Source organism: Papio anubis, chromosome 9, assembly GCF_008728515.1.
Source record: "Papio anubis isolate 15944 chromosome 9, Panubis1.0, whole genome shotgun sequence".
Classification (NCBI taxonomy): Eukaryota; Metazoa; Chordata; class Mammalia; order Primates; family Cercopithecidae; genus Papio; species Papio anubis.
The window spans coordinates 80,804,327-80,829,288 of NC_044984.1; the positions used below are offsets into that span (position 1 = coordinate 80,804,327).

At 35.3% G+C, this 24,962-nt stretch overlaps 1 protein-coding gene across 1 annotated transcript in view; it reads right to left on the reverse strand.

The window, feature by feature from the left end:
- Nucleotides 1–24,962, reverse strand: part of MGAT4C (MGAT4 family member C) — a 641,622-nt gene that overhangs the window by 470,222 nt on the left and 146,438 nt on the right. Inside the window, exon 3 of the mRNA XM_031651114.1 lies at nucleotides 13,014–13,122. The gene's annotated coding sequence lies outside the window, so the exon portion shown is untranslated. The remainder of the gene's footprint in view (nucleotides 1–13,013; nucleotides 13,123–24,962) is intronic.

Sequence of the window (24,962 nt, forward strand, 5' to 3'; positions counted from 1 at the left end):
TCGATTTGATTCTTCTCTCTTTTCTTCTTTATTAGTCTTGCTAGTGGTCTGTCAATTTTGTTGATCTTTTCAAAAAACCAACTCCTGGATTCATTGATTTTTTGGAGGGTTTTTTGTGTCTCTATCTCCTTCAGTTCTGCTCTGATCTTAGTTATTTCTTGCCTTCTGCTAGCTTTGGAATGTGTTTGCTCTTGCTTCTCTAGTTCTTTTAATTGCGATGTTAGAGTGTCAATTTTTGATCTTTCCTGCTTTCTCTTGTGGGCATTTAGTGCTATAAATTTCCCTCTACACACTGCTTTAAATGTGTCCCAGAGATTCTGGTATGTTGTATCTTTGTTCTCATTGGTTTCAAAGAACATCTTTATTTCTGCCTTCATTTCGTTATGTACCCAGTAGTCATTCAGGAGCAGGTTGTTCAGTTTCCATGTAGTTGAGCGGTTTTGATTGAGTTTCTTAGTCCTGAGTTCTAGTTTGATTGCACTGTGGTCTGAGAGACAGTTTGTTATAATTTCTGTTCTTGTACATTTGCTGAGGAGTGCTTTACTTCCAATTATATGGTCAATTTTGGAGTAAGTACGATGTGGTGCTGAGAAGAATGTATATTCTGTTGATTTGGGGTGGAGAGTTCTATAGATGTCTATTAGGTCTGCTTGCTGCAGAGATGAGTTCAATTCCTGGACATCCTTGTTAACTTTCTGTCTCGTTGATCTGTCTAATGTTGACAGTGGAGTGTTGAAGTCTCCCATTATTATTGTATGGGAGTCTAAGTCTCTTTGTAAGTCTCTAAGGACTTGCTTTATGAATCTGGGTGCTCCTGTATTGGGTGCATATATATTTAGGATAGTTAGCTCTTCCTGTTGAATTGATCCCTTTACCATTATGTAATGGCCTTCTTTGTCTCTTTTGATTTTTGATGGTTTAAAGTCTGTTTTATCAGAGACTAGTATTGCAACCCCCGCTTTTTTTTGTTCTCCATTTGCTTGGTAAATCTTCCTCCATCCCTTTATTTTGAGCCTATGTATGTCTCTGCGTGTGAGATGGGTCTCCTGAATACAGCAGACTGATGGGTCTTGACTCTTTATCCAGTTTGCCAGTCTGTGTCTTTTAATTGGAGCATTTAGTCCATTTACATTTAAGGTTAAGATTGTTATGTGTGAACTTGATCCTGCCATTATGATATTAACTGGTTATTTTGCTCGTTAGTTGATGCAGTTTCTTCCTAGCCTAAATGGTCTTTACATTTTGGCATGTTTTTGCAATGGCTGGTACCGGTTGTTCCTTTCCATGTTTAGTGCTTCCTTCAGGGTCTCTTGTAAGGCAGGCCTAGTGGTGACAAAATCTCTAAGCATTTGCTTATCTGTAAAGGATTTTATTTCTCCTTCACTTATGAAACTTAGTTTGGCTGGATATGAAATTCTGGGTTTAAAATTCTTTTCTTTAAGAATGTTGAATATTGGCCCCCACTCTCTTCTGGCTTGGAGAGTTTCTGCCGAGAGATCTGCTGTGAGTCTGATGGGCTTCCCTTTGTGGGTAACCCGACCTTTCTCTCTGGCTGCCCTTAAGATTTTTTCCTTCATTTCAACTTTGGTGAATCTGGCAATTATGTGTCTTGGAGTTGCTCTTCTCGAGGAGTATCTTTGTGGTGTTCTCTGTATTTCCTGGATTTGAATGTTGGCCTGCCCCACTAGGTTGGGGAAGTTATCCTAGATGATATCCTGAAGAGTGTTTTCCAACTTGGTTCCATTTTCCCCCTCACTTTCAGGCACCCCAATCAGACGTAGTTTTGGTCTTTTTACATAATCCCATACTTCTTGCAGGCTTTGTTCATTTCTTTTTCTTCTTTTTTCTTTTGGTTTCTCTTCTCGCTTCATTTCAATCATTTGATCCTCAATCGCTGATACTCTTTCTTCCAGTTGATCGAGTCTGTTACTGAAGCTTGTGCATTTGTCACGTATTTCTTGTGTCATGGTTTTCATCTCTTTCATTTCGTTATGACCTTCTCTGCATTAATTACTCTAGCTATCAATTCTTCCACTTTTTTTTCAAGATTTTTAGTTTCTTTGCGCTGGGTACGTAATTCCTCCTTTAGCTCTGAGAAGTTTGATGGACTGAAGCCTTCTTCTCTCATCTCGTCAAAGTCATTCTCCATCCAACTTTGATCCGTTGCTGGCGATGAGCTGCGCTCCTTTGCCGGGGGAGATGCGCTCTTATTTTTTGAATTGCCAGCTTTTCTGCCCTGCTTTTTCCCCATCTTTGTGGTTTTATCTGCCTCTGGTCTTTGATGATGGTGACGTACTGATGGGGTTTTGGTGTAGGTGTCCTTCCTGTTTGATAGTTTTCCTTCTAACAGTCAGGACCCTCAGCTGTAGGTCTGCTGGAGATTGCCTGAGGTCCACTCCAGACCCTGTTTGCTTGGGTATCAGCAGCAGAGGCCGCAGAAGATAGAATATTGATGAACAGCGAGTGTACCTGTCTGATTCTTGCTTTGGAAGCTTCCTCTCAGGGGGGTACTCCACCCTGTGAGGTGTGGGGTGTCAGACTGCCCCTAGTGGGGGATGTCTCCCAGTTAGGCTACTCAGGGGTCAGGGACCCACTTGAGCAGGCAGTCTGTCCCTTCTCAGATATCAACCTCCGTGTTGGGAGATCCACTGCTCTCTTCAAAGCTGTCAGACAGAGTCCTTTGTGTCTGCAGAGGTTTCTGCTTCTTTTGTTGTTGTTTAGTTGTGCCCTGTCCCCAGAGGTGGAGTCTACAGAGACAGGCAGGTTTCCTTGAGCTGCTGTGAGCTCCACCCAGTTCGAGCTTCCCAGCGGCTTTGTTTACCTACCTAAGCCTCAGCAATGGCGGGCGCCCCTCCCACAGCCTCGCTGCTGCTTTGCAGTTAGATCGCAGACTGCTGTGCTAGCAATGAGGGAGGCTCTGTGGGCGTGAGACCCTCCCGGCCAGGTGTGGGATACAATCTCCTGGTGTGCCCGTTTGCTTAAAGCGCAGTATTGGGGTGGGAGTTACCCGATTTTCCAGGTGTTGTGTGTCTCAGTTCCCCTGGCTAGGAAAAGGGATTCCCTTTCCCTTGCGCTTCCCAGGTGAGGCGATGCCTCACCCTGCTTCAGCTCTCGCTGGTCGGGCTGCAGCAGCGGACCAGCACCGATTGTCTGGCACTCCCTAGTGAGATGAACCCAGTACCTCAGTTGAAAATGCAGAAATCACCGGTCTTCTGTGTGGCTCACGCTGGGAGTTGGAAACTGGAGCTGTTCCTATTCGGCCATCTTGCTCCACCCCTCCTGACTTGTATTTTCAAAACTATTTAATATGGTTTGGCTCTGTGTCCCCACCCAAACCTCATCTCTAATTGTAATCCCCACATATTAAGGGAGGGACCTGGTGGGAAGTGATTGGATCATGGGAGGTGTTTACCCCGTGATGGTCCCATGATAGTGACTGAGTTCTCACGAGATCTGATAGTTTAAAAGTGTAACACTTTTTCGCTCTTGCTCTCTTGTTCTCTCTCTCCTGCCAACACGTAAGACGTACCTTGCTACTCCTTCACTTTCTGCCATAATTGTAAGTTTCCTGAGGCCTCTGCAGCCATCCAGAACTGTGAGTCAATTAAACTTGTTTTATTAATAAATTACTCAGTCTCCAGTAGTATCTTTATAGCAATGAAAAAACAAATTACCATACTGTTATACATATCATACCTCCATTTGACTACTTGCATCCTAGCACTGTTAAGCTTCAGATAGTATTGAGAACATTTTCTAATGCCTTTGGCTCCAAAATCTTGCACCAGTCAAAATCTTGCACCAGCCAGCAAAGCAAATAACATGATGATCCCTTTCCAATGAGAAGACTGAAATATTGCATGCATATAACTTTACCAATATCTTGGGTATTTCCAAGATGAATGAATGGATATTAACTTATATTTGTATAACTAAAAACTCATTCTGATTATTTCTTCTAATTTGCAAATGACTTACTGTCTTTTAATATTTAAATAGTGTTTTAATAAAATTAATAATTAAAATAATCTATGCCAATATTAATAGTCACATACTCCAATCCAGAATATGCTCATGATATATTTTATCTCAATAAACCAAAAATTAAAGTTTTCCTCTTTTTATGATAGAAGCAAACTATGTTAATGCAATATACATATTTAAATATCTGAGTATATTTCACTTAAAAACTATGTTAGAAGGATACAATTTATTTTGCAGTCATCCAAATAGGTAGTATACTATGGCATCTGCCCCTTAACAAGTCTCCTCTGAATGTGTGGTCCATCAGTCATTGACTCTCTGGGTAAAATTTATTTCGGCAATGTCCTTAGAGTATTAGTGTGTACTTTTAACTCAAGAAAATGGAAAACCTTACACTGCCATTCGTTTACCGATTGGCTCACAAGTTTTCAGCCTTATTACTAGATATTGAGAAGAGTAGACGGTGAACTATAAGAGTAAAATTATAATTATCATATACTGATCATTTATAAGGCACAAGACACTATAATAAACACATTTGTCTTCTCAGTCATTTTCACATATAAAAAATAACAATCATATGTATAATAAAGTATCATTTACCTTATACAAATAAGGAAACAAAGGCTTAGGGACGTGAGGCAATTGCTCAGGCTAATTCAGCTAACCTGTGGCAGAAATGTTTCTGGAACCCAGGTAGATTGATTCAAAGCCTCTGTTCCAAATGCATACTCCATTCAGTGCTATATAAAGGCATGACTACAAGTTCAAGATAAAAAGAGAAATCACATCTAAGTATCCTGCTCAGACCCTCTTAAACCATCGTCCTATTTAAGTGTCCATGCCTTATTAATGTCAGTTAACAAGGGAAGGAGGTATTGGTGAAAGAAAGGCCATCACAGGTTTGGGATACTATTGTTATAGGTTTGCTCTATATGCTTCTTGGAGGGAAAAGTGTGTGTTTCCCGAAAGGCCTTCTACCTTTAGTGGGCAGCTTTGAAGCTTCCATTCTACATTTACACATAAATGGACATGTATTTCATAGTACTGTTGCTCTGACTTTGACTATCTAATTACTGGAGAGGTAGAGAGTATTATGCATTATATTATAATGCTACATTAATAGAGTTTGAAATGTGCTAACAATTTTAATTAAGATAATTATACATATTATAATTATAATATATATTTTCTTTTCACTTTTCATTTTTTCAAAAGGAAAAGTTAATAATATCATGCTTCTGTACTTAATGAATCATAATTTTGATTAAATTATAGAATTATTTCATTCTCCCATCCACCTTACACACACAGACACAAACACTCTTGCACACACATGCACATATGCACACACCCTCTTATCCATTCAGGAAGATAAGCTTTCACATCCTTAGTAGTCACATTCTTAGTTTTCCCAAAAAAGAAACTCCATTCCATTTATACTTGTGGAAATGAAGTATATCATTGCCATATGTTCTCTAAAATGTCTTAAAAGGTGAACATTTCCATTCACATGGAATATTTAAAAGCTAATATAGGCTGGGCGCGGTGGCTCATGCCTGTTATCCCAGCACTTTGGGAGGCTGAGGCGGGCAGATCACGAGGTCAGGAGATCGAGACCATCCTGGCTAACACAGTGAAACCCCTTCTCTACTAAAAATACACAAAATTAGCCGGGCGTGGTTTCAGGTGCCTGTAGTCCCGGCTACTCAGGAGGCTGAGGCAGGAGAATGGCTTGAACCCAGGAGGCAGAGGTTACTGTGAGCTGAGAACGTGCCCCTGCACTCCAGCCTGGGAGACAGAGCGAGACTCCATTTCAAAAACAACAACAACAAAACCACAACAACAACCAAAAAAAAAAAAACCGCTAATATAGTATAAAATCATTGTCTCAAATTAAAATATCAGATTACAGGAATAAACAATGCAGATATTACATACATTTTAAGATCGAATTATTTATTTAGATTATTTCATTTAATTATATAAAATAGATGTTATTATCTCCATGCTAAAGATGAAGAAATGCAGAGTGTACAGTCTAATTGCTCAAGTTCCTAACAACTGTCAAGTAATATAAGTAGGGTTTGAACTAAGCCTCTCTGATCCTAATGTACTCATTCTTAACCATGTATCTACAGAGAGCAAGATTGCGGAGCATAATAGAAAAGAATCTCTGAAAAGCAGGGCTCAGTACCTGACACTACAGGCATGTGCCACCATGCCAGGCTAATTTGTGGGTGGTGTTTCTTTTTTTTTTTCTTTTTTTTTTTTTTTAGAAAAGGCTTTTTGTCATGGTACCCAGGCTGATCTTGAACTCCTGGGTTGAGTGATCTGCTTACCTCGGTCTCCAAAAGTGTTGGGATTACAGACATGAGCTACCACTCCCAGTCTCTCCTCTTTGACTTTTTGAAAGAGTTTGAGGATTGGTATCTGCTTTCTTTAAATGTTTGATAGAGTTCAGCTGTAAGGGCATAAGGTCCTGCTCTTTTCTTGCTGGGAGACTTTTTCTTACTTATTATATTCCCTTGTTAATAGTTTGTTCAGATTTTCTGTTTACTAATGATTCAGTCCTGGTAGGTTGTATGTGTTTAGCAATTTATCCATTTCTTATACAATATCCAATTTTTTGGCATACAATTGTCAATAGTATTTTCTTATATCCTTTTTATTACTGTGGTACCTGTTATAATGTCTACTTTTTCATTTCTGATTTTATTTGAATGTTCTGTCTTTTTTAGTTATTCTAGCTAAAGTTTGACAATTTTGCTTCTTTTCAAAAAATGAGTTCCTTTTTTTTTTTTTATCTCTTACGCTGTTTTTCTAGTCTTTATTTCATTTTCTTTTCTAATTCACTCTTTATTATTTTTTCCCATGTGCTAACTTTGGGCCTAGTTTGTTCTTTTTCTATTAATAGTTCCTTAAGGTATAATATTACTTGGTTTATTTGAGATCTTTTTCTTCTTTTTTTTGTTGTAGGTACCTATTGCAAGAACTTTGCTATTAGAACTGCTTTTCCTGTATCACATAGATTTAATGTGTTGTGCTTCTATTTGTGTTTGTCTCAAGACTTTTAAAAAATTTTCATTTTAATTGCTTCAGTGACCTTTTGGTTGTTCAGGATCATGTTGCTTAATTTCCATATATTTGTGAATTTTCTAAAATTACTTCTGTTATGAATTTTGTTTCAAACAACAGTGTTTAGAAAATATATTTGATATAATTTACATTTTTAAAAATTTGCTGAGACTTGCTTTGCACCTTAGCATGTGATCTATTCTGAAAAATGTTTTTTTGTATGTGCTTGAGTAGAATGTATATACTGTTGTGGTTGGATGAAATATTTTGTTTATCTCTGTTAGGTCCATTAAATATAAAATGTTGTTCAAGTCCAATGTTTCCTTACTGATTTTCTGTCTGGATGAATAAAATATTTATGGTTGGTATGCTTTTGTTTTTGTTTTTCTCTTTCAGAACTCTGACTACATGATTCCACTCTCTCCTGGCCTGAAGACTTTCCGTTGAGATATTATTCTGATAGTATCTGATAGTAATATTCATACTCTTTCATATATGATGTGTTTCTTATCAGTTGTCCTCAGAATTTTTTCTTGTCTTTGATTTTTGATTGTTTCGTTATTATATGCCTAGTTGTGCTTCTCTTTGGGTTGAATTTGATTGAAGACCTTCATTCTTTCTGTATCTGGTTATTGGCATCTATCCCAGACAAGAAAAGTTTTTAACCATTATTTCTTTAAATATGTTTTATTGCCTTTATTATCATTTATCTCTTTCTGGAACTCCTATTATGTGAAAGTTTAATCTCTTGATGGTGTCCCATAATTACTGTAAACTATATTCCTTTATCTTTCTGCTCCACTTTTCTATTGAATTTTTCATTTCAGTCACTGTATTCTTCATCTCTAAGATTTCTGTCTGGTTCTTTCCTATTGTTTCTATTTGTCTAACTTCTTGCAATTTTGTATATTTTTTCAAATTTTACTAAATTTTATATTCATATTTTCTAGTACTTCATGGAACATCTTTTTTAGTATTATTTTGATTTATCTGCTACCAATTTCTAGATCTCTATTTCTTTAGGGTTCATTATTGAAGCTTTATTAGCTTCTTTTGGAGGTGTCATGATTCCTTGATTCTTCATAATCCTGCATCCTTATGTTGTCTGTGCATTTGAGGGAATAGCCCCTTTCTTGGCCTTTACAGGTGTTCTCTGGCAGGGATACACATGCATTATTTAATTTAGCCTCTGATTTTGGAAAAGCTAGCTGGTGACCTCCTTGGGGAGGCAGAACTTTCCATGAGATCTCTAGTTAGTGCGCCATTGACTTTGTTTGGGTGGGGTTGCTCTTTGGACTCTGATGTCCTATGGGAACACTGGCTTTGTTTGACTATAAAGTGGAGTTGCTGGGTGAGTACTGTGATGGATTTTGAGGTCAGTCACAAGATATGTACTCTGGTCAGTCAATTATGTTATTGGTGACCTGAAGTTGGGCAGGGCTGGAGGCTGAACTCCAAGGTTAGGTGGAGTCACTACTCTGGACAGGTGGATCCAGAGGCTATGGTCCTTAGAAATACACAATTAAGGATGTCCTCCCTGTGAATGTGGAGCCATGAAGTGGTTTTTTGGCTATGTTGAGAGGATTTGGGAACTCCCAACATCATCTCTAGCAGATCTAGACCCTATAATTTTCTGAGATGCATGAAGATGGAAGTCTTCTTATTTGGATGGACTCCTCAGGAGGGCTTATATGTGGAGTGAAGATACTACATGATTTTCTGGGTTAAGTAGGTTTAGCCCATTTGCTTCTTTAAAATTCACAGAATTGGGAAGTTCCTTGCCTGGGCAAAGTCACTAGGAGTATTTCTTGGCTGAGTAAAGCTGCTGCTTGTTAACTTGCCAAGTTTAGCTGGTCTAGCCCCTTCATTTCTTCAAAAAGGGAGGAGATGGGCATGTCCTTGCTTAGGCAGAATTGTTGGGGTGGTCCCCGAGGTGGGGTGAGTTAAAAAGCATATAGGGACTCAAACTAGGTGAAACTTTTCATCATGCTTTTGAAGACACCTTACTCTGTACTGCATGTTGGCTATGAGGTTGACTGGTATCTGCAATTGGGCACCACAGCCAGCAGGAATACAGAGGTCCCACCATGATCCACTCTTGTTACTATGGTCTCTGCCTCTTTTCTTTGGTTCTATTTGGATCTGAGTGGTTTAGCCATACCATTTTCCTTAGAGTTCCCTGTGAGGTAAGGACAGAGTGGGCTTCCTGGAAAGCATCTTAGAGTGCTAGGGACACATCAAAATAAAAACATGGTAAAACCTAATCAAATATATTTCCAGGAGAGAGGGTGTTTTCACTGCTTGACTCCAAATCTCCCTTGACAAGTATACTGATGGTCCTCCATTTACAATGGTGTTGTTTTCCAATAGACCCATTATAAGTTAAAAATGCTATAAGTTAAAAATGCACTTAACATACTGAACCAACTGAACATCATAGCTTAGCCTCACCTATCATAAATGTTCTCAGAATGCCTCTGTTAGCCTACAGTTGGGCAAACTTGTCTGGCAACACAGTGTACTGTAGAGTATCGATTATTTCCCATCATGATTGAGTGACTGACTGGGAGCTGCAGCTTGCTGCTGCTACCCTGCACTTCAAGAGGGTATCATACCACTTTCTATTGAATACGTATTAACTTTGCACCATTGTACACTAAAAAGTTTCATCTGTATCCATATGGAATCAAGGAATGTATCCAACAATTTATACATGCTATAGGGTTATGCTGTAAGACTGCTGATATTTTAAATAACTATAGAAATAAAGACTATAGAGAGAAGATGAAAGAGCGAGACAGAGAGAGAGAGAGAGAGAGAGAGAGAGGAAGTATTAGGTTCATTATTGTGTCCTGAGGAACGCTTAAAAGTGTACTCCACTCGAAGAAAAAGCTACCAAAGAAACAGAAAGAGAAAAGAAAAAAAAATAGGAGAGTGTTAAGGAGGTAAAGGGAAAACTATCTCAAAAGGAATTGAATAGTTACCTCTTAAATACTGGTAGGAAACCAAGAAAACTGAGTGGACTTAGCAACAAGAAAATAATGTAACTACCTCAGAAAATTTGGAAGAATCACGAGGATTGTGCAAATTTAAAGAAAAATGAAGGCAAAGATATGGAAATGGTATCTGGGAAAAAACCAAAACAATAACAACAAAAAAACATTTTGGATGTTTTTGTGAAGTAGCAGATACATGGATGGTATTTAGAGAGAGTATGTAGTCCCAGCCAAATATTGGTAGAGATGTGTAGTAAATATCAAGAGGTGTTTAATGGGAACAACTTCATGAAGAAAATAGAGGTAAATATTTGGAATAAAAATATTTATCAGGCAGAGGAGTATACCTGAGAAGTCACAAGTAGAAGAGATGGAAGTTGGGGTCATGCAAGTTGGGATACTTCTTCCCATTATAAATAAACGAAAGAAGAGCAGTATGAGGGCAGATTGGGAGGTAAGCTTTGTAGATTTGGAAGCAAAAGAACACAGGGGAACCCATTAAATGATCTGTATATTCTCAGTGAAATGGAAAGCAACTTTATCAACTATAAGAAAAGGAGAATGAACAAAGCAAAGAAAATTTGAAGAGTAATAAAATTTTTTCTACAAAATATCTCTCTAAAAAGCAGATTTCTTAAAATATATCTAAAAGGAAAGAAAGTATAACAAAACTGTCTCATTTTGTTTATAATTAGAAAGCAATGAATTTTCATCCTATTTGTAAACTTTTTGTCTCATAAAATCGAAGTTATAAGAAAATTCCCAAATGAAATAAATCATTTTCCCTGGAGTGGGTATGAGGCTTGATAGGAAGATACCTTCATATAAAGCAGCCTCTAGTCTGAGCCATATAGTTCAGGTAGAACGTAGACAAGAGACAGTAGAAAAAGCAGCGTTCTCAAGATGAATAGCAAAAGCAAAGGCATGAAAGTAGAAAATGGTAGGATATCCTGCTGTGCCAAACTCATCAGGGGGGTAGAGATGCTATACTCGCTTCTCTTTCCTATCTTCCAAACTAAAGCATGTGTGTGTATGTTAACAATTGTAGTTCCTAAACGTGAAGATAACAATGAAAAGAAAAAAAAAACATACACACATATATTTATAACTATATATATATAATAATATAACTATATATGTGTGTGCATACATACACACACACACACACGTATATATACCATTAAATGTGGTTCTTACCCTAGAAGGACTTTTTTTTCTGTCTGAGATTCACTTAAAAGTTGGAAAGATATACACTAAGGGAATTGATACTTTATGTTGTTGCTTGCTGCATGTGCCTATAGCAACAAAAGTCTTTAAGAGTGCAGAAACCACAGAAATTTAAAGCAAATACTTTTTTTTTTTTTAACTACATGGATTCGTGGTAACATAGTTACTGATTTATTTCCCTTAGCTCTCCTTTAAACTAGAATCTCTTTCGGAGGCAAGACTGTCTGTATTTCTTTCAGTGCAAGGTAAACAGGTAAATATTTCAAATGGGTTGAATTGAATGCATGCATAATTTAAATGAGGACAGAACAAGGGGAAAATGGCATTGCTAAAGTTTTGTAAGCTTGTGCATTAAAGCATAGAATTATTTTTTACATCTGAAAAAATAAGTCTCATTGTATTCATTGTCATTACTGACTCCTCCTGACTTTACTATTTGTCCTTAGCCAAACCTTCACTATGAATTTGTTATTTTTATGCATATATGTTAAATCCTCATTAAATCTATACAGATGTTATGTTTCATTTAGTTAAGCTACTTATTTCCTCTCCTCGAAGCTTTCAGCAATGTACATAATCAATAAATACCTATTGAAGTTACCAGATAAGCATGAATTTTTATTGGCAACCTATTAGATAGACATGGCAAGCTGCTCGTAACTTTGAAGCCTGGAAGCCTATCCTGGTGTAAACTCCTGAAAATGATCGTATTTAAATTTCATAGATGTATAAATTAAGTCATGGATGTAACTGAGCAACTTAAAAAGAATAAAATCCGAATCATACAAGTTTATTTAAAAAGTAATGTATCTTCAAATGTAGCTGTTTGGTTATAAAGTCTTTTTGATATTTATGTTATTCTTTTCTGAACTAAAGTTTACCAAGAAAATGAAAAGGAAAGGTCATATAAATGAAAATTAAAAGCTATAAATTTCCATAGGGATTACATTGCTTTAATATGCAAATGTGTAATTATCTAAAATTAATTTTCCTCATGTCAAATGTTACTTATATACATGTACATATTTATATAAATGTATATGCTCTCAATATTTATTGTCATTTTAGACTGATATGAATTCAGATAGTTTATAATACGTAGAGATTCTCATACAAATGTTGAAGCACATTACAGGCTGAAGAAATTACATGAAAAACAAAATTTTGTACTTTGTATATATGTGCACAGTTACAGTCTTTAGAGCTAAAGTGAGAAAACTATTCAAATAAACTCATCCAGAATAATCCCCAGCTTTTCCAATTTTAAATATAGAAAGAGATTAGAGTGGTCAAAAAAATATGCAAGTGAATCCAAAGGCCGAGTTTGGTGGTGGTGAGCTCCTGGGAATTAATAACACCATTGGTCAGGGGAAAACTTAAACACAAGATTCACTCTCAGCCATGGTATTAGAATACCAATCTTTCTTCACTTCGTGCTGTCCAGGAGATCTACAGTATAAACATAAAATGACCTCACATTTCACTCAACAGAAGAGTAGTTTAAGACTCCCCTATGTCCAATACAAATTTAACATGTGCAATATGACTTAGTGTTTCAGTTTTATCTTGCTATAACATAAAGGCACAAAGCATAGTGAAAAAAATATTTCAAAGAAAAAACATTTTCTGACTTATATAACAGAGTCTCCTCTCCCTGACCACATTACGGTTTAAAAGGATTTCTTATCAAACTCTCACCATAGCAAAGAAAAAGAAAGCTTCTCTTACCAGAGTGGATAAAGCTTCAATCTTGCTATAGCGTTTTCTGCAGCTCTTGTTTGAAAGACAGATCCACAGCAGCTTTGTGCATACAAGTGATCTGGCTGATCTCCAGTTCCTGCACAGAAAAAAAACCAGTATAATTGGCTCTCAAAAAGGTGTTGTAAACATTCATCATGATGGCACTTGCATGTTGAATCTAGTGACTGTTACTCTAGTAGACTTTCTCCAAACAGGCCAATTACATTTCTACTTTCAATACAAGCTGTTTGGTTTGTCTGCTCGATACTGAGATTAATAATTTTAAAGAAAGCATGCATTTGTGAGTATCTGTTCTATTACTATGTCTGAAAGTGTACTCTAAGATTAAAAAATATACACACAATTATAAATCAAGATGATATTGTCTGGTACATAAATTTACTTAGCACCTATATGTCTTTATTTTTAAATTTAACAATAATCAGGCCAGTATTAATGTAGTAATGAGATATCAGTGTTATTAAGTCTCTTTCATTTACTATTTGATAAAACTCAAATGAACATTCTATATCTCTGCTTTGCAAAACACCCACATCAATAATGCCTCCAACATACCCCAGAGTCTGAGACCAAATGTGCTGCATTTCTAAGTCCATTAAATATTCCACGGTTTCTTTGCCTAAACCTTCAAAGCGGCCCAGACACAATCACATCCTTAAATTTTATGGGCGCAATAAAGAGGTCACAAAGCATTGACTTTTTAAAATTTTTGCACATTCAATGTTTCTGGAAGCATTAACTCATTATAACTACAAGTGGTATATTCTTCTTATCAAATGAATATGAACACTAGATCAAAAATTAATTCTCAATAAAAATAGTCTCAATTTGTGCCACTCTTTATAATGATCTAAGCAATACATTGATCTTACAACTATGTGATTATATAATCTTTGCCTTGCTTCCCATGGGTTTAAAGCCTGGTTAAGTGTTATCAGCAGTACCACAATGAAAAATATGAATTAACTGGATAGAGAGATTTTTTCTTTTTGCATTTTTATATCTGGTATCTTATTTTCCATCATGTATACAAATTAAGCAAGTGCACCAAACAATTTTGTGCAACAATTTATGATTGTAGAAATCTCAAAAAAATGATAACTTATGATAATATAATTCAGAGGATTATAGGTTGATATATACTAGTCTTTCAAGACAACAGATTTCATTAACCTAATTATGTTACTTAGGGAGTCAGAGTGTAGGGGGAGAAGACCTATACTGTTTTTTAAAATAGTGTGTATCAGTCAACTATTATCCTTTATTATTATGTAACAATTGTCTTTATAAAATTTTCCACTAACATTTTCATGTTTAGTTATTTTATTAGAACAGTGAAAACAGCATTATTATTCTCCATTATACACATGATATAACTAGGACTCAAAGGATAAGGAGTTGAAATTCTTAACTAGAGAAACTTCTGATGTTCAGCTACATCCAAACAACTTTTTTTAAAAAAACAATATATCTAATATTTTTCTTTAAAAGAGGTTTGTGTGATTTAGCTTGGTGATTTCAGTTGGAGAATAGGCATTTAGTGAATTATTATAACATATTCGGAGCTGTGATACATTGAGACCTTTTCCTATGCTTAATTATTTTGGAAATGATCTGCAAATACAGTTCAAAAAGACAATTATATATGATGTTATGTTAAAAATGTTTAAAATTTAAGAATTATCTATTGAATATCTGCTAAGTGACAGGTTCTTTGTTAGGTTCTAATGTTATGGTAGTGAATAACATAAATATCTCCACTTTATATAATTTTCGATGTAGAAATGAAGATAATTAGCCCAAGATGCAAATTTGTTTGGAACATTTTAGTGGCAGTGAGTTAATTTATAAATTCATTAATAGAAAAAAAAATCCCTAAGATATCAGAATTTTTATGTCTTTATTACAAAAAATTCTAATCATTATTAAAAACAGTATTGCTGAAACATTGAGCTAATCATTTAAAAATGATTTTGAAATTCTTAATGCTTATATTTTAGAAGAAGATCGTAGACATTTTTACTATTTTCCAATGTACACAATTTGTATTTATAATACATATGTATATCTACATATACAAATAGTCATATTAAGGTCTTGATTAGATAATGAGGTTTGGAACAGTTCAACTATTACATAATATGGTTGTAGGAGAAAATCAAGTTTTCCACTAAAAGTTGTTGACGTCCCCCCTCCAAATGAATATATTAAAAACAAAATGATGAAGGCAAAATAAAATTATCATTAAGTATCATATTAGTTAAATGACTTACAGCATTTATGTGTTCTAGTTATTTTCAATCTCTTTACAAATACAGGAACACATTGTTTTATTGTGATTTGCTTTATTGCACTTTGTAGATACTGCAGTTTTACAAATTGAACGTTTGTGGTAACTCTGCGTTGAATAAATCTATCAGCACCATTTTTCTAATACAAAGTGCTCACTTTGTGTCTCTTTGTCACACTTTGATCATTCACACAATATATGAAGCTTTTCCATTATTATTCTATACTTTATCTGTTTTGTTATATCTACGATCATTGATGTTACTCCTGTAATTGTTATGGGGCACCACACACCACAACCATATAAGACAGTGAAATGTTGTGTGTGTTCAGACTACCCCACTGACCAGCTGTTATTCATCTTTCTTCTTCTACTGGAGACTCCCTGTTCCCTGAGACACAAAAATATTGAAATTTAGCTGATTGATAGTCCTACAATGGCCTCTAAGTGTTCAACTGAAAGGAAGAGTCATAATCTTTTACTTGAAGTCAAATGGTAGAAATGATTAACTTTAGTGAGGAAGGCATAGAAAGCCAAGATAGGCTAAAAGCTAGGTCTCTTATGCCAAACAGTTAGGCAAGTTGTGAATGCACACAAAAAGTTCTTAAAAGTGCTAGTCCAGTGAAAACATGAATGATAAGAAATCAAAACAACTGTATTACAGATATGGAGATAGGGTTAGTGGTCTGGATAGAATATCAAACCAGCCACAATATCCACTTAAGATAAAGCCTAATCCAGAGCAAGGCGCTAATTATCTTTAATTCTATGAAAGTTGAGAGAGGTGAGGAAGCTGCAGAAGACAAGTTTGAAGCAAGCAGAGGTTGGTTTATGATATTTAAGATATGATGCCCTTAATGCAAGAGATGATGCAGAAGCTGAAGCAAGTTATCCAGAAGATCAAGCTAAGACAACTGATGAAAGTGGTTATGCTAAACAACAAATTTTGGATGTCGATCAAACAGCCTTCTAATAGAAGATGATATCCCTATAAAACAATAAAACAATGAAGAAAACAAAGTAACTAGGTAACAATCAATATGATGACTGGAACAATATGTCACATTTCATAGTAACTTTGAATGTCAATTATATAAATGCTCCACTTAAATGATACAGATTGTCAGAATGGATACCATAATCACAAACCAAATACTGCTGTCTTCAAGAGACACACCTAACCATGTAAGGATTCTTATAGACTCAAGCTAAAGGGATAGAAAAACATATTCCACACAAATGGAAACCAAACAAAGGCAAGCAGGAGTAGCTATTCCCATATCAGATGAAACAGACACTAAAACAACAAAAGTAAAAAAACAAAAAGATGAAGAAGGTCATTATATAATGATAAAAGGATAATCCAACCAGAAGATGTTATAGTCCTAAATATATATGCACTGGAGCTCCCAGATTCACAAAATTATTACTACTAAACCTATGAAAAGAGGCAAACACCAATACAATGATAGAAGCGATTTCAACACTCCACTGACAGTATTAGACAGATCATTGAAGCAGAAATTCAACAAAGAAATGCTAGACTTAAACTGCACTCTAGAGCAAATGAACCTAACAGATATTTATAGCACATTCTAACCAATAACTGCAAAATACACATTATTCTCATCACCCTACAAATCATTCTCCAAGACACATAACAGACCACAAAGCATGTCTCAATAAATTTTAAAACTTGAAACAATATCAAGTATCTTCTCAGACTACAGCAGAATGAAATTAGAAATTAATTCCTAAAGGGACCTTCAAGAATATACAAATACATGGAAATTAAACAACCTACTTCTGAACTATGTTTGGGTTAACAATAAAACCAAGGTGAAAATCTAAAAAGTATTAAAAATGAATGATAATAGTGACACAGGTTATCAAAACCTCTGTGATACTGCAAAAGCAATGCTAACAGGAAAGTCTATAGCACTAAATACCTACATCAAAAAGTCTGAAAGATCACAGATTGACAACCTAACATCACACCTCAAGAAACTAGATAAACAAGAAAAAAACAAACCCAAAATTAGCAGAAGATAAACAACAACAACAACAACAACAACAAAGATCAGAGCAGAACTAAGTGAATTTGAAATCAAAAATCAATACAAAAGGTAAATGAAGCAAAAAGTTTTTTCTTTGAAAAGATGAACAAAATTGATAGACCATAAGCCAGACTAACCAAGAGAAGGTTCAAAAATAAACTCAATTAGAAATTAAAATGGAGATATTACAACTGACACCACAGAAATAGAAAAGATCCTTCAAGACCATTATAAACACCTCTATACATACAAATTAGAAAGTCTAGAGGAAGTGGATAAATTCCTGAAAACATACAACCCTCTTAGCCTGAATTAGGAAGAAATAGAAATCCTGAACAGACCAATAACAAGCAGTGTGATTGAATCAGTGACAAAAAATTTGTCAGCCAACAAAAGTTCAGGGTCAGATGGCTTCACAGCCAATTTCTACCAGATATTCAAAGAGGAATTGATACCTATACTACAGGAATGATTTCAAATGATTGAGAAAGAGGGAATATTCCTAACTCATTCTACAAAGCAAGTATATTCTAATAACAAAGACAGGGAATAATATAAGAAAAAAGAAAACTATAGACCAATATTCCTGATGAACATACATGGAAAAGTCCTCAAAAAAATATTAGCAAACCAAATTCAACAGCACATCAAAATGATAATTCACTATGATTATGTGGGTTTCATTCCAGGGATACAGGGATGATTAAACACACACAAGCTGACAAATGTGATTCACCACAAAAACAGAATTAAAAACAAAAACCACATGATAATCTCAATAGACATAGAAAATCATTCAATAAAATCCAGCATCGCTTTATGATCAAAACTCTCAGTAACCTAGGCATAGAAGGAACGTACCTCAAAATAATAAAAACCATGTATTACAAACCCACAGCCAACTCATACTGAATGAGGAAAAGAAGAAAACACTCCCTTTAAGAACTGGAAGAATACAGGGATGCCCATTTTCATCATTTCTATTCAACTAGCACTGAAAGTCCTAGCCAGAGCAATCAGGGAAAAGAAATAAATAAGTACATCCAAATTGGAAAATAGGAACTCAACTTATCCGTTTACAGTTGATATGATCACATACCTAGGAAACCCTAAAGACTCCTTCAGAAGGCTTCTAGATTTGGTAAATAAATTTGATAAAGTCTTGGGTTACAATATCAATGTACACAAATCAGTTGTACTTCTATACAACAATAACAACCAATTTGAAAACAAATCAACAACTCAATCCCTTTTACAATAACTAAAAAAATTCTGGGAATATGCTTAACCAAAGAGGTAAAAGATCTCTAAACCTAGAACTACAAAACACTGCTGAAATAAATAATAGGCAACACAAACACATGGAAATACATCCGATGCTCATGGACTGGAAGGATTAATATCATGAAAATGACTATACTGCCCAAAGCAATCTACAGATCAATGCAATTCCTACCAAAATACCAACATCATTTTCACATAAATAGAAAAAATAATTCAAAAATTTCTTTGGAACCAAGAAAGAGCCTAGTGAAAGCAATTCTAAGCAAAAAGAACAAATCTGGAGCCATGGCATTACCTGACTTCAAAGTATACTACTAGGATATAGTAACCAGGATAGTATGGTACTGATATAAAAGTAAATGCATAGACCAATGAAAAAGAATAGAGAATTCACATATAAAGCCAAATCGACCAACTGATTTTCAACAAAGCATACAAAAACATAAACTGGGGAAAGGACTTTATGTTCAATAAATGGTACTGGGAAAACTGGATAGCCATATGTAGAAGAGTTAAACTAGATCCCTATCTCTCACTATATACAAAACTCAACACAAGTTGGATCAAAAACCTAAATTTAAAATCTGAAAACATAAAAATTCTAGAAGAAAACCTAGGGAAAACTTTTCTGGATATTGGTCTAGGCAAATAGTTTATGATTTAACCCAAAAGCAAAAGCAACAAAAATAAAAATAAACAAATGGAATCTAATTAAACTAACAATCTTCTGCACAGCAAAAGAAATAATCATCAAAGTCAACCCACAAAATATGACCCACAAAAAAGACAATTCACGAAATGGTAAAAACTATTTGCAAACTATGAATCTGACAAATAACTAATATCTAGTATCTGCAAGGAACTCAAATCAGCACAAAAAAAAATCACATCAAAAAGTAGGTAAATAATGTAAGCAGACATTTCTTAAAAGAATATACAAATAGTTAACAAACATATGAAAACGTGCTCAACATCACTAATCATCAAGGAAATGAAAATTAAAACCACAGTGGGAAACCACCTTACCTTGGCCAGAATGACCATTATTAAAAAGTGAAAAAACAATAAATGTTGGAGTTAATGTAGTAAAAAGGGAAATCTTATATACTGCTTGTGGGAATGTAAGTTACCATAACCTCTACGGAAAACAATATGGAGATTTCTTTAAAAATACTATTCAACCCAGCAATTCAACTGCAGGGCATCTACCCAAATGAAAATTAGTAATTATATAAAAAAGACACCTACATGTGTTTGTTTATTGCAGCACAATTCACAATTGCAAAGATGTGGAACCAACATAAGTGCCCATCAATTGATGAGTGGACAAAGAAAATGTGATACATATACATCATAGAATACTTCTCATCCATAAAAAAGAATGAAAAAAATGTCTTTGGCAGCAACTTGGATGGAGCTGGAAGTTGTTATTTTATGTGAAATAATTCAGGAAAACTTTCTACTGATAAGTGAGAGCTAAGCTATGGGTATACAAAGATATACAGAAGGGTGTAATGGACATGAGAGACTTTGAGGAGGAAACAACATATTGGGTACAATGTACACTACTCAAGTGACAAGTGCACTAAAATCTCAGACTTCATCACTAAACAATTTGTTTATGTAACCAAAAACCACTTGTACCTCTAAAGCTATTGATTTTTGTAAAAGATATATTTGTCGACTACCATGTAAAAAGTTGCTATTATATTTTATTAAATCTCCCATTGATCTGGATGCTGAAAAAGGAAAGTGAAAATATTCAGTCACCTGGCAAATAAGATACAATTATGTTATTGAAATATAGTGACATACATATTAAATGAAATATGAATAATTTTGTCAAATTTTTAAAGTGAATTTTGCGTCACTAATTGGCCTTATGCAAATAGTACCTTGTGGAGGCCTATAAATGCAGTTTGTCAAAAAATGGTGTCATTTACACACCCAGATAGACAGCAATGAGATACTGATGATTTCATTATGATTGACATTAAATGCAAAGCTGAAAGAAAACAAAATAAAAATTTTTCAAGTTCCAACACAAACCAGAAGAAATGCAAAGAAATTATTTCCCTGAAAGAATTTATAAAAACTGAGACCAGAAATAGAAAAATCACTAGACATCTGGGAAGCTTAAGGTGTTGACTGAGCCATCGTGTACACCTCACCTCTCTGGCTTCTCTAAATATCACTGAAATGAAAGAAGAAAACAGAAAAAAAATAACAAGGTCCACCATTAACATATCATTTTTTTAAGTGCAAGACAGATTTTTTGAAAAATGGGAGACAGAAATCAGACATGATTGTAATGATATATAAGTAATACAGAGTAAAGCTCAACCAATAACAAACACAGAAGAGGAATGATTCAAATAAGAACCTCTTAAAGGAAATCCCAGATAAACTTTACAGTTGGAATCTACAGGTACAAAAAGTTTCTTTGGGCCTTGGACCAATAACCAGGAAAGCCAGAAATGAAGCTGCTAAGCTCGCTGTCCTCAGGACTAAGCACCCAGAATTGCTCTCTTTTGAATAGCCGAGGGTTTATTCTGGGAGGGTTTCTAATTTGGCTGCTGAGGATAAAGAGAAGCAAAGCATAACTTGAATTTACTGAATCTTCGAGGTGGGTAAAGAGAAGAAAGGATAAAAAAATAAGCTTCACTCACTGGTGATATCCAAAAAGCACAGACCACAGAAGAAAATGAAGATGCCATCTAGAACTTTCATAGTCAGAGAGGAAAAGTCAATGTCTTGGGTTCAAAGCTTCAAAGGACAGGCTGACGTTCTTGTAGCATCTAATGCAGCTGGTGACCTGAAGGCAACATCCATTTACTATTTTGAAAATAGTAGGGCCCATAAGAATCCTCTGAATCTATTTTACTTGTGTTTTATAAATTGAACAACAAAGCCTTGATGATCACAATGCTTTGCAAATAAACTTCTAAAAGAGAATTTTTGTGATTTTAAAAAATTTAATAATTATCTATTGAGTATTTACTAGGTGACAGGCTCCTTATTAAGTTCTGAGATTACAGTGGTGAATAAAAGAAATATCCTCAGTAACTTTATGTAATTTTCAATGTAGAAATACAATAATGAGTCCAAAATACAAGTTTATTTGGAGAATATTAGTGGCCATGCATTATAGTATAAGTTAACTGATAGAAGAAAAGATGCAAAAATTATTAGAATTTTTGTGTCTTTATTACAAAAAATATAGGATGGTTTACTGAATATTTTAAGCCCAATGTTGATACCTATTGCTTAGAAAAAAAGATTTCTTTCTAAATATTACTGGTCTTTGGCAAGGCAGCTAGTCACCTAAAGTTGTGATGGAGATGTTGTTTTCCATCTACAATGGAGATCAATGTTGCTTTTTTGCCTAATCATACAACATCCACTCTGCAGTCCATGGATCAAGGAATAATTTTGACTTTCCAGTCTTATCATTTATAAAATATACTTTGAAAAGGTATAGCGCTGTAGATTTTGATTTCTCTGATGAATCTAGACAAAGTACATTGAAAACCTTGTGGAAAGAATTTACCATTCTAGATACCATTGAGAATACTTGTGAGTCACAGTAAGAGGTTAAAATATAAGATTAACAGAAGTTTGGGAGAATTTGATACAAATCCTCATTGATGACCTTGAGAGAGCCAAGACTCGAGAGGAGGAAGTAATTGCAGATGTGGTGGAAATAGCAAAATAAGTAAAATTAGAAGTGGAGCCTGAAGATGTGACTGAAATCTTTCTGATTCATGATGGAAACTTCAATGGGATAAGACATTAGCTATATGCATAAACAAGGTGTGTTTATAGAAAGAAAGAAGGAAGGAAGGAAGGGAAGGAAGAAGGAAGGAGGAAGAGGAAGGAAGGAAGGAAGGAAGGAAGGAAGGAAGGGAAGGAAGGAGGATGGAATCTTATCCTAGGGAAGATGCTATGAAATTATTGAAATGACAACAAATAATTTAGAATACTACATAAACTTAGGTATCAAAGCAGCAGCAGAGTTTGAGAAGAATGACTCCAATTTTGAAGGATGTTATATTGTGGGTAAAATGCTCTCAAACAGTAGCACATGCTGCAGAGAAGTATTTTGTGAAATAAAGAATCAGTGGCCAGGAGTGGTGACTCCCGCCTGTAATCCCAGCACTTTGAGAGGCCAAGGCAGAAGGATCATCTGAGGTGAGGAGTTCAAGACCAGCCTGGCCAACATAGTAGAACCCCATCTCTACTAAAAATACAAAAATTAGTCAGGCATGGTGGCAGGCACCTGTAATCCCAGCTACTTGGGAGGGTGAGACAGGAGAATCGTTTGAACCCAGGAGGCAGAGGTTGCAGTGAGCTGAGATCGTGCCACTGAGCTCCAGACTGGTCAACAAAGAGCAAAACTCTGTCTCAAAAAAAAAAAAAAAAGTAATCAGTCAATGCAACAAACTTAATTGTCGTCTTATTTTCACAAATTGCCATGGTCACCCCAGTCTTCAGCAACCACCACCCTGATCAGTCAACAGTCATTGACATTGAGGTAAGACCCACCTCCAGCAGAGAGGATTACAATTGTTAGAGGCTCAGATAATACTTAACAGTTTTTAGCAATAAGGTATTTTTAAATTAAGGTGTGTACATTTTTCTTTAGATACAATTCTATTCAAAGGTTAATATACTACAGTATAGCATAAACATAACTATAATATGCACTGGGAAACAACAATTTTGTGGGACTTGCATTACTGCAATATTCATTTTGCAGGTGTCTGGAACTAAACTTGCAATATATATGAAGTATATTTATATTTCCACTGACATTTTATATATATATATGTATATACATATATACACATGTACATTTCTGTTAACTCAATACCGTAATTATAGTTTCATGTTATTACATAGGTTTCTCAAATATAATTATCCATTAATGTGGATATTTTCTATTACAGTGATTAAACAGAAATTTCAACCACTCATTTTGTCATAGAAGCATGCTGAGTAGACCTGGAGAAAAATTTAAAATCCTGAGAATTTTATTACTTTAAATTACTGACCATGAAAAACAAATGAACATTTGCTACTGCAAAAAATCTTAATTACAACTGACGGAATAGCCGTAAATTTCAGTGAGAAAACAATAGCCCCTGTGTAGGAGAGCCCAAATATCAACCCATCCCAACTATCTACCAAACTCTTTTTGTTGTTGTTGTTTTGTTTGTTTGTTTTTTTGAGACGGAGTCTGGCTCTGTCGCCCAGGCTGGAGTACAGTGGCGTGATCTTGGCTCACTGCAAGCTCTGCCTCCTGGGTTCTCACCATTCTCCTGCCTCAGCCTCCTGAGTAGCTGGGACTACAGGCGCCCACCACCACGCCTGGCTAATTTTTTGTATTTTTTAGTGGAGACTGGGTTTCATCGTGTTAGCCAGGGTGGTCTCCATCTCCTGACCTCGTGATCTGCCCGCCTCGGCCTCCCAAAGTGCTGGGATTACAGGAGTGAGCCACCATGCCCGGCCTGTCTACTAAACTCTTTTAACGAAGTTTTACCAAATTTTCTCATGCTAATTCTTCTCATTCATATAAGTTACTCCCTCTGTATTAGTTCATGCTCGTCAGTGTTTAATCCTGTTTTAATATTTTCATGCTTCCAAAAATAAACTCCCCTACTACTTTGTCTCTCTAGTAACCATATATCTACCTTGGAAAATATCTCAAAAATACGTATTTTCTCATTTTACAATATCTTCTCAGCTCACTTTTATAGTACATCCATCCCCCAAGGCACTAAAATAGTCCTCATTTTACCTGGTGTTCTAACAATTAACTGATTCCTTCTTGAACCATCTTCTTCTCTTGTCTCTAGCGATACCATATTCTCCTCAAAGTCTTTCTATCCCAGGCTCATTTGCTGGCTCCTTTTCCTCTGTCTGCATAATAGGTTTGGAGAATTTCTTGACTGATTATGGACCCCTTTTTCTTCTCAACCTACAGTTTCCCTGCAGATAATTTTATCTGGTTCCATGGCTTTACATATAATCTTTCTTGTTGACTACCAAATTTAGATCTGCAACCTGACCTTTTTCCACTGCGCTTTAAATATGATTCTCCATCTGCACACTGATCTCAATTCCTGGCTCTCTAACAAGGATTTTAAAATTCAAACATGGCAAAATAGAATAATTGACTCTACCATATCGTTGCAAACCTGACCTTACTCCAGTCTTCCATATTTTAATATGGAATTCTTTCAGTTAAAATTATTTGAGTTAAAATCAAAGTCTTAAATTTTT